This window comes from Uloborus diversus, chromosome 1 (assembly GCF_026930045.1).
Source record: "Uloborus diversus isolate 005 chromosome 1, Udiv.v.3.1, whole genome shotgun sequence".
Taxonomy (NCBI): Eukaryota; Metazoa; Arthropoda; class Arachnida; order Araneae; family Uloboridae; genus Uloborus; species Uloborus diversus.
This window is the reverse complement of record NC_072731.1, coordinates 263,355,392-263,365,194: the sequence shown is the minus strand read 5'-3', so window position 1 is coordinate 263,365,194 and position 9,803 is coordinate 263,355,392. Positions and strand designations below refer to the sequence as shown.

General features: G+C 36.1%; 1 long non-coding RNA gene across 1 annotated transcript; it reads right to left on the bottom strand.

The window, feature by feature from the left end:
- Positions 1-3,479: 3,479 nt before the first annotated feature.
- Positions 3,480-9,378, bottom strand: LOC129227367 (uncharacterized). The gene is made up of 2 exons (XR_008580831.1): positions 9,157-9,378; positions 3,480-3,708 (listed from the first exon to the last, which is right to left on the bottom strand). It is a non-coding gene; the product is annotated as an uncharacterized LOC129227367 (long non-coding RNA).
- Between the last annotated feature and the right edge of the window lie 425 nt (positions 9,379-9,803).

Below are 9,803 nucleotides of genomic sequence, written 5' to 3'. Positions count from 1 at the left end.
GTACTTAACATTCTATAATTACTGATTTATTAAAGCATAATTTATTTATCAAACCTTAAAATTGTATACTTGTACAAACGTAAATTTGCAACTCCAATAAACTATAGGGGACGCTGCAGTCACTGTCTAATGGCGGATGAAAAAGGTAAAACAAACGCACGCCGTAACTTATAACTTGCTTTGACGCTTAGTGAATGACAGTATTTTTCTATCGTGTTTGTGGGAAGCTTTCTTTTCCTATTCTTCTAAAATTACATTACACCATAAACTGTCTGAAGCCTGTAATTTACCCCAAAGAAAACACGTGGAATGGAATGTTTTACCTTTTTCTTCAGTATTGTTAATCACCGCAAGGTAGCGTATTCAAGCCCTGGAGTTGCGAATAGAACCCTGTCACATCACTTTTCACGTCCTTGAGACGGGATTCATCTTTTATGAAGAACAGAAATATACTAATTGGGTGATCAGCGAGGTATTTTTGCGAAATATATTAATGCAGTGGTTTCTAAATTTTTTTGAACCTCTGCGTTTTCTCTATACAAAAGGAAACTAATGAGCTCTCCTCTTTTACAATGTTCATAATTTTTAAATTCTGTCTTGACGTTTATGATTGGTAGTTCTTATCGTCTGCAGCTGCAGCTGAGCCTAGGACTTTAATTTAATTATTAATATTTTCAGTATTAGCTTGAGTGGCAACGTTTAAATTTAATTTTTCTTGATAGAACGAAAGATAGGGGCTGTGGTAGCCCGATCGGTAGAGTGTCGGATTCGGGGCCGGAGGGTCCTGGGTTCGAACCTCGATGGTCGAAGACCCACCGTAGTCATTAAAGGGGACTGGGCGACGTTAAATATGCTCGTGGTATCAATGTCCTCCAAGTGAAACGATACCTCTGGGGGTGCTAGTACTAGGCAGCTATTAGCTCCTGGGCTAGTTCTAAATTCTCATTAACTGTTCGATCCGGTGATGGTGCTGCCATCTATAGGTATATAAAATAATGGAGGCAAGGCACTTAGTATGCAGTCCTCGACATACATACAGTTGTAGTCAGTTGTGACTCTGAATAGGAATAGGAACGAAAGATTGAGGAGTAGCGATAAGTCAAGCGCGTTGCTTTGCATCACATTCTTTTTTTTTTTTTTTTCTGAAATATCTCGATCATTCTAAGTTATATTTATTTCTGAATTTATGTTGTAAATGTTACGTTCGTGTGTTGTAATAAATATTCAGTATAGTTATGCAAGTATACTTTATTGCGAATTCACACCAAAGAGTAAGCGGCTATACAAACTCTTAAAGTCACGTAGCCCGCCACGCTCAACCAATAATACCGTATTATACAGGGTGTTCCGTTTTAACCTGCAAGACCTTTATTTTCGCAACCGTTAGTCCTAGATGTATACTTCCAGTTGCAAAAATGTTCAAAATTAGATGCAGAGTTAAGATATTGAGTGTTTGAAGCAAAAATAAAAATGAGTCAAAAAATACAAAATTTAACGTTTTATACGGACCCTAGGTCCCCTATTTTGTATTTAGGGAAATGATCCCCATTGAAAATTATTACTAACACATAAAACTTTACATTTGTGCGACCAAAACTCAAGGAGATAGTCCAGTTCAAAGTTTTAAGGGACCATACAGAAGATGAGACTGGAATTTATGTTTCAGAAAAATGACAAGTCGTCAATGTAAGAAAAACAAGGTATTTGTGTTTTTCATTGCTATTCAAAAATAAATGCAAATGTTATGTGGTGATACGCAAAAACACACAACATAACCTCGAACAATTTGAAAAATCACACTCTATGCACACATATCATTTTTAACGCTTGTTAACCGCTATATATTCCCTCGAAAGGTGGTATTGACGACGAGTGGTGTACGTCACAAAACGCTGCGTTTCATATCTAGGTGAACATCTGTTGTACTAATTTTAAACTTTTTGTGTTGGAATTGTTTTTCAGTGGAGATTATATCCCTAAACATAAGTTAAGGGACCTGGGGCCCGTATAAAAAGTTATATTTTGTATTTTGTGACTCATTTTAATTTTTATTTTAAGCTTTCAATATCTTAACTCTGCATCTGATTTTGAACATTTTTGAAATTGGAAGTATACATCTAGGACAAACGGTTGCGAAAATAAAGGTCTTTGCAGGTTAAGACGGAACACCCTGTATATAAAATAGTTTTCTTGCGCCAAAACATTTTATTATTATACTATAATACGAAAAAAATGAGTAATTGATAACTTTATTACGTCAAACATGTTGTACCAAATAACAGAAAAATAGTTGAACAACATTAGTGAAATATTCCTACAACGTTAGCGAGATGGGTGGGCTTGCTTTTGAAAGCAAATTTTCCAAAACCATAGTGCCATTGAAAAACTGGTTCTTATTTTCCGACATCAATTTTATTTTATGTTCAAAAATTGTACAGTCGAATCTCGATAACTCGAATATTCCTTTATCTCGGAGTTTTCTTCGGGTTTCAAACTCTAGAGGCTGTTGTAAAAACTTTCCACAGCTCGAACTACCAATAACTCGAACGTTTTAGTTGGTCCCTTGGGACTTCGAGTTATCAAGAGTTGACTGTATTTTGGTGGCAGTTCTCGCCCCCTAACATTAGTTTTGTGCCCACCTAGGGAGCTCCCCCCCCCTTAGGGAGGCACTCCCTACGTGTTGGAATCCACTGTATTAATTAACGCTTTACGGTGTTTGATTTTAAAGTAATTGTGTTTTCACTTAAACTCAAGTTCTGGCAAATGATTTTCAAATATAAACCATGCTCGAGTTGAAATGATTTCTAGAGCATTTTCCTCGTAATTTAAATAAGGTATAAAAGAGGAGAATCATTGTTTTGAAAGTTTAGGAAAAGTATTTAAGAGAGAGATTTGTCAAAGGGCTTACATTTACATTGTATTTGAATTGCATGCAAAATTTTGTTCGTAACAAACATACAAAAATTCTTCCAAACTGTATCAAACCAGTAATTTATTCAAAAAAAAAATTTCTATTCACAATTTAAATTGATGTTTTGTCGTGAATAAAATATTCATCCCCTAATCAGTTCAAAATGGTGTTTCGAACGATTCGTTTTTCAATGACGAGATCTTCTGGGACCGTGATAGCCTGATCGGTAAGGCATTGGAGGATCTCGGGTTTGATCCTCACTTTTCGAAAACCCTCCGTCGTCATTAATGGTGACAGGGCGACGTTAAATATGCTCGTGGTCACAATGTCCTCCAAGTGAAACGATACCTCTAGGGGTGCCAGATTAGGAAGTTATTCGGCTCCTGGCCTGGTTCTAAATTGTCTCTCGAACTGTCCATAAATGGCACCACCATCTATTGTGCTGTCTTTGTACTGTCCTGGAAAAACAAAATCCTGGAAACTTTGTGGATTAATAGAGGTATAAGCTTCCTTAGTGGAATAGCCGAAACCTCAATCTGTGTGTGTGAAAGAAAGAAAGAAAGAGATCTTCTTCAACGCAACAGAATTTATTTTACTACAAAACTCGAATTCAACCATGATGCGTGGCACCACTGTGCATAGAACGATGTCCAGACATCCCTGTAGCGTGACCAGAAGCGCGAGATCGTCCAGCCATGCTTCCTGAATGAGCAGAGCCATGTGAGCGTCCGGCCATGCCTCCCATGTGTGAAGAGTGTGAACCATGATGTTGAGGACTACGGACCAATCGAGAGTGGCTGAAATTCAAAATTGTGATTTTATTTCTTGCAGAACAGCTACTAAAGTAAGTGTTAATGTTTTGTTTTATTCAATCGTTTCAATAAATTGGGATTAGCAGACACACTAATTTTCGATTCGAGAAATGTGAATCCAACATGATTCATGCTCTAAATGTCTAAAAAGCGTATTTGCTTCGAGCAAACTCAGTGACTGATGCACGTTAAATTTGTCGTGGTCATTCTAAGTTCATATAGTAAAACCCACGAGGTTGACCACCTGTCTAAGTTGACCGCTTTTTACTTCCTTTTACAAAAAAGGAAGTATTGTATTCGCAAAAAAAATTCACTCAAAATTTGGCCTTAATTTCCATTTTGCTCACCCCCGAATTAATGTTGAGTTTTTTTTTTCAACCCGACCACACGTGGATATGTGTCTAGGAACGTACAGACACCCGAAATATCCATTTTGACGATCCCCGAGTTAATTACGACGAGTTTTCTCGTGACGTCTGTATGTACGTATGCATGTGCGTATGTCGGATAACTCAAGAATGGAATGTCCTAGAAAGTTGAAATTTGGTACGTAGACTCCTAGTGGGACCTAGTTGTGCACCTTCAATTTTGGTTGCATTCGGATGCTCCAAAGGGGGTCTTTTGTCCCTTTTTTGGGGAGAAATCATTGTTAATTTCGATGTAATCTCAAGTGGTGTCATAATTTGTCGGACACTTGGCGATATATCGCCAGTCTTTAGGTCGCCAAGTTTTGTCGCCAACTTGGTGGCAAGTTTGGCGATTTTTTTAAATTATAAATTTGATTTCAATTTGGCCACAGTTGGTGATATTTAGAGAGTAAACAATTGAATCACATTAAAATTGCCAATAATGGGGAAATGACATTAAATTGGAGTAAAAGGAAGTCATGTGATGCACACATCAGCTCGTTTCAGGCACGGAATTGGCCCTTATCATATAAATCAACCTCTGTAAGTTGACCACCTGTTTAAGTTGATCACTAAAGTAGTACACCGCAGGTGGTCAACTTACACAGGTTTCATGTGTCACACTGTATCACTAACTAATACTCGGGGGATACTGAATCAGTGCTTGTTCGGCTCAAGGCCCATCAAGATATTGGGGGTCTTTGGCCAAACAAATTTTTTTGGACCCCTGCAGTTAGACATTGCAATTTTAACCATTGCCTAAAACAATTTGAACCATTTGGGGGTCCCTAAAAAGCAGGGGTCCTAGGCTTGTTAACTTATTCAGTAATCAGGCCCTGGTTGAGCTGTTGTTCTGGATCAAAAACATTTAATTGGTAAATAATTAATACTTAGTACGCGTGCTATCTAAGTCAAAGTTTTGGTGCTGGAATCTAAACAGAAGTCGTTTATTTTTGCCTTAAACTAAATTTCATTCCTACTAAAGCAAGGTTTTCCCTAGTGGTATTTAAGTCACCACTACCACTAAATTTAGTTACAAAGGTCTTTTGGTGTAGAACATGCGTTAAAAATGACTAGCTGCGTCGCCCGGCTTTGCACGGTCCAACTTGAAAGTAAAAGTTATGTCAAGTGACGCGTGTTCAACGATCAGGCTTGAACAAAAAAAAATCAGTAAAATTTTGCGGCTGATTGCGGAAAAATAACTAAAGTAAACATCTTAAATCCCTCGATTACAGAAAAAGCCTTTAAACCAAAAGCAAGAATATTACTTGTTCATGTTCGAAAATCAAAAATGACAATAGGTCTTTCGTCTCAATGATTTTCTTCACGCTATAAATTTTAATAAAAGCATTGTTGCGGAAAGTGGAGATGAAGCACTGAGTAATAATTTGAATGGAGGAAAGCTTCGAAAAAAAAAAGATTTTATGTCGAAATCTGAGTGTCATAATTATGTATAGTTTTTAATTGATATCTCCGCTAATTATTATCGGAGGATTATGTTAAATAGCCAAACAGAAAGACAGGAAAATTAGGAATCTATCGATACCTGACTCGATGGTCAGTTCATTGGCGTTCGGGAGAAGTAACTTGGACATACCTAGATAGATACATACGCTCAGTTTCTAATTGTATAAGAATATTTGTTACGACTATTTAAAGGGTATATTTTTTCTTAACGCAACTACGGGTGAAATGCAAAGCTTTTTATTTAGGGAAACGTCAAACTCTGAAAGCCTTTTCAGCACAAAAAAAATTAAAGAAGGTTACAGAGATTTTTAATAAATGGGCTTAACTTTTTCTTTTCTTTACTAATAATAAAGCTGAAAGTATCTCTGTCTGGATATTTGTGACGCGCATAGCGCCTAGATCGTTCGGCCGATTTTCATGAAATTTTGTACAAAGTTAGTTTGTAGCATGGGGGTATGCGAAATTCGATTTTGTTCTTTTTCTATTCAAATTTTAAGAACATTTTCCCGGGCAAAATTATCATAAGATGGACGAGTAAATTACCAAGTTATCGTAACGTGGAACCGTAACATGGGCAAGCCGATTGGTGAGAAATTTACCACATATTATTGGTAAATATACAGGCAAACCAAAAGACCTTTCAATTTTCTACTACGGGCAAAGCCGTGCGGGTACCACTAGTAAGAAATAAAGAGCGAGTTATTAATAACAAACTCCGTGGAGTTCACATAGACTAAGGTATGAAATTTGATCAGTTGATTCAATAAATTAAAAGAACTTGACTTTTCTCACAAGAGAAGGAAAGCTTAAATTAAATGTAAAATATTAATTTTCCTCGCATATCTTTAAAACTATTATTATTATTTGATTGTTTCTGACAACGATTAAAAATGTAAATAAATGCGGAAATAAAGTTGAAATTCAATACTATCGGTTTAAAACTAGGTGTCTTTGTAAAGCGCTATGTGAAAACTGATCTTATTCAAAACATTTTTTTAATCTATTTGAAATTTTATATTGGGACAAATTTTCACTTTAATTCAGTTTTGTCATTTCTTCCATTGCAAAGAAATACAATAAAATTAATTGTTTGTGCGTTTGTGGCGAGCGTAATGTGAGAAAACGGTAACGCCATAAACACAATTTGGCAAGCAGGTGTATCTTTTTCTGACGTTGTGTACCTCGTTGCCTTGCTTTTTGATTAATTAATTAGAAAAAAATATTTACTTAATGTTTTAATTGATTAAAAAATATCAATTATATCTATCTTTTATTTCTATTTTAGCATTCCGAACTGTTTGCGTCAGCGAAGTTTTTTTTTTAATAGATGCATGAATCGATAGTTATACAGAGATAGTGATATAAAAAATGTTTCCTTGTAATTAGTATTTACATGTAAAGATTAATAATACATAGAGATATATACATAGAGGTATAGTCACAAAAATGGAAGTATACGGAAAATATCTTTAAATTAATAGACAAAGATTGATGAATGTAGAGAGTTAGATAAACATTGAGATTGTCAGCTCCAGAGATGAGAGATATACTCGTAGATAGGTAAATATCGTTTTTGGCTATACATAGAGATATGTAGCTACAGAGAGAGGTATAAAGACAGACAGACAGATAGATGCAGAGATAGATATAGTGCATAGATGCATAGTTATAGAGATAGGTACGGAACGGAAAACTTTTCCTGAAATTATAGATAAATAGAGAAATACATTAAAATCTTTATGCTGCAGTTAATTTTATTTTAGAGATGGCACCGAAGGCGGTGGCTGCCATAAAAAGATGAGGGACATAAAAGCCGAAACATCTAGCGGCCTTAGTAACTATAGTTGGGGCAAACTTATAGCTAGGGCAACGTCGTAAGGTGCTATTCATCAATTACGTAAGGACGAGTTTGGCAATTTTTGACCCCCTCCCCCCATGTAAGGGTAAGTACGATTTCTTAAACCCCTCTCCCCCTAGCATACGTAAGATTCTATTTCTTTTTTCCCAATAATAAAATAATGAATCTTACATCACTGGAATCGTTATTAAATTCACAATTATTTAAAAAAAAAAAATTAAAAAGAAAAAAAAACCTTTTTTGTGCAAAGAAATATTTACTGAAAGGAATTTAGACTGAATGTTTTTTCAACAAAAATTTTTTTTATGTGATGCGATACTAATTAAAAATAAGACATACCATACACAGTGCGATTCTTTTAATATATTTTACACTAGTGGAACCCACACGGCTTTGCCCGTAATAGAAAAATTAAAAGGTCTTTTGGTTCGCTTGTATATTTACAAATAATGTATGGTGAATTTTCTCGCCAATTGGCTTGTGCCCATGTTACGGTTCCACGTTATGATAATTTCGTAATTGACTCGTCCATCTTATGATAGTTTTGTTCTTAAAATTGAAATAGAAAAAGAACCACGTCGAATTTTCGAAAAATCGCTTCAAGGTGCACACCCCCATGCTACAAACTAACTTTATGCCAAATTTCATGAAAATCGGCCGAACGGTCTAGGCGCTATGCGCGTCACAAAGGTTCAGACACCCTACAGACATCCAGACATCCTCCGTGCATCCAGACACAGAGACTTTCAGCTTTATTATTAGTAAAAACTATTCATTCTTTGAAAAACAAGTAAAAAACAGCTCATCTTAATATGTTTTTACCTTTAAGAAGCAAATGAAATATGATCCCTGCCAAACCAGTTGACCGCGTGATTTCTAATATCAAATATCGACTTGGAAAATATTACGTAAGAATGGATTTGACCCCTCCCCCAAGTAAGGGTATATAGAGATTTTTCCAACCCCCCTCCCCTTCAGAACACTTACGTAATTAATGAATGGCCCCTTTTGCCGTAATTAGGATCTTCGTAGCCTTCACCACGCTGCCAGGTTAGCTTTGCCTCAACTATAGTTTGAAAAATAATAAAAAGTACCTGAATACATTACATTCGAATAACAAAGTGAGGCAGTGGTGACACAAACTTTTCATAAAATCTGATAGCATAACAAATGGGGTCGTTTCCAAAATTTTAAAAGTTTTTTTTTCTGAAGGAGCATGCTAAAAACATAGGATATGACCATTTTTAAAATAATTTATTTAAGTTTGATATTTGTAAAAAATTACTAAAATGGGCGCGCTTTCAATCTTTATGCTTCTATCCGATGACATTACAAATGATAAATGTCATTCTGTGTTGCCATTCACAGAGCAAAATATTTAGTTCGCATCTTTACTCACGTGTATTGGCAACGATTAATAGCAAGCGTAGAGCGCAATTTTAATTCGCTTCTTGATTATCATTACGTGGAATCGCGGTAGAAAGATGCGGCAAAGTGCGTCACTTGTGACGTCATCAAGACCACGCCTTGTTTGAAAAATCGGACATTTTAAAAAAATAATTAAAAAATAACTGTTGGGAAAACAAAAGTATTTTCTGGGTCCATGTTTTTTTTTTTTTTTTTTTTGCTTATTCTATCAATTTCAGTGACAAAAAGTACTACTTTTGACTGAAGGAAACAACCCCATTCCTCTAAACATACCTCGAAGAATGTCCCAAGTTTCCATGATGAGAGCTGCGAATTCCAGAAGAATGTCCAAGCTGCAGTCCATGCCCGCTTCTCAAATGTCCGCTGTTGTGTCCCATTTGGTGAGCTGCAACATGTCCCATTCTGACGCCTGAGGAGTGGTGGGAGCTCATGTAGTGTTGGGCTGAGGCTACAGCGGCTACCACCAGAAATACGAGGACTACCTTCATTTTGAGAATCTCCTGAAAGTATAAACGCACATCTATCTATATATGGAACTACTTTGATATACCCCCCCCCCCCCCCCCAAATGGGAAATTTGGCGATATTTTTTATCACCAAGCAAAATACTTGTCATTGTTGACACGAAACTTTTTTAAAAAAAACTCAAAAAATGGTACAAAATACAAGAAAATACTAAATTTGGCAACAGCAAAAACCTAAAAGCTGAAAAAATCTAAATTGGCAACACCAAAATAAGAAACAGCAACCCTAAAAAACCCGTAGGGAGTGCCAAATTTGGCGCGTAATTTTTGGGGGGGTATATCAAAGTTATACCCCTGGAAATAAGGTTGTGGCATGAGCACGTAACTAAGGTATAAATTTGATATACCCCCCCAAAAATTACGCGCCAAATTTGGCACTCCCTACGGGTTTTTTAG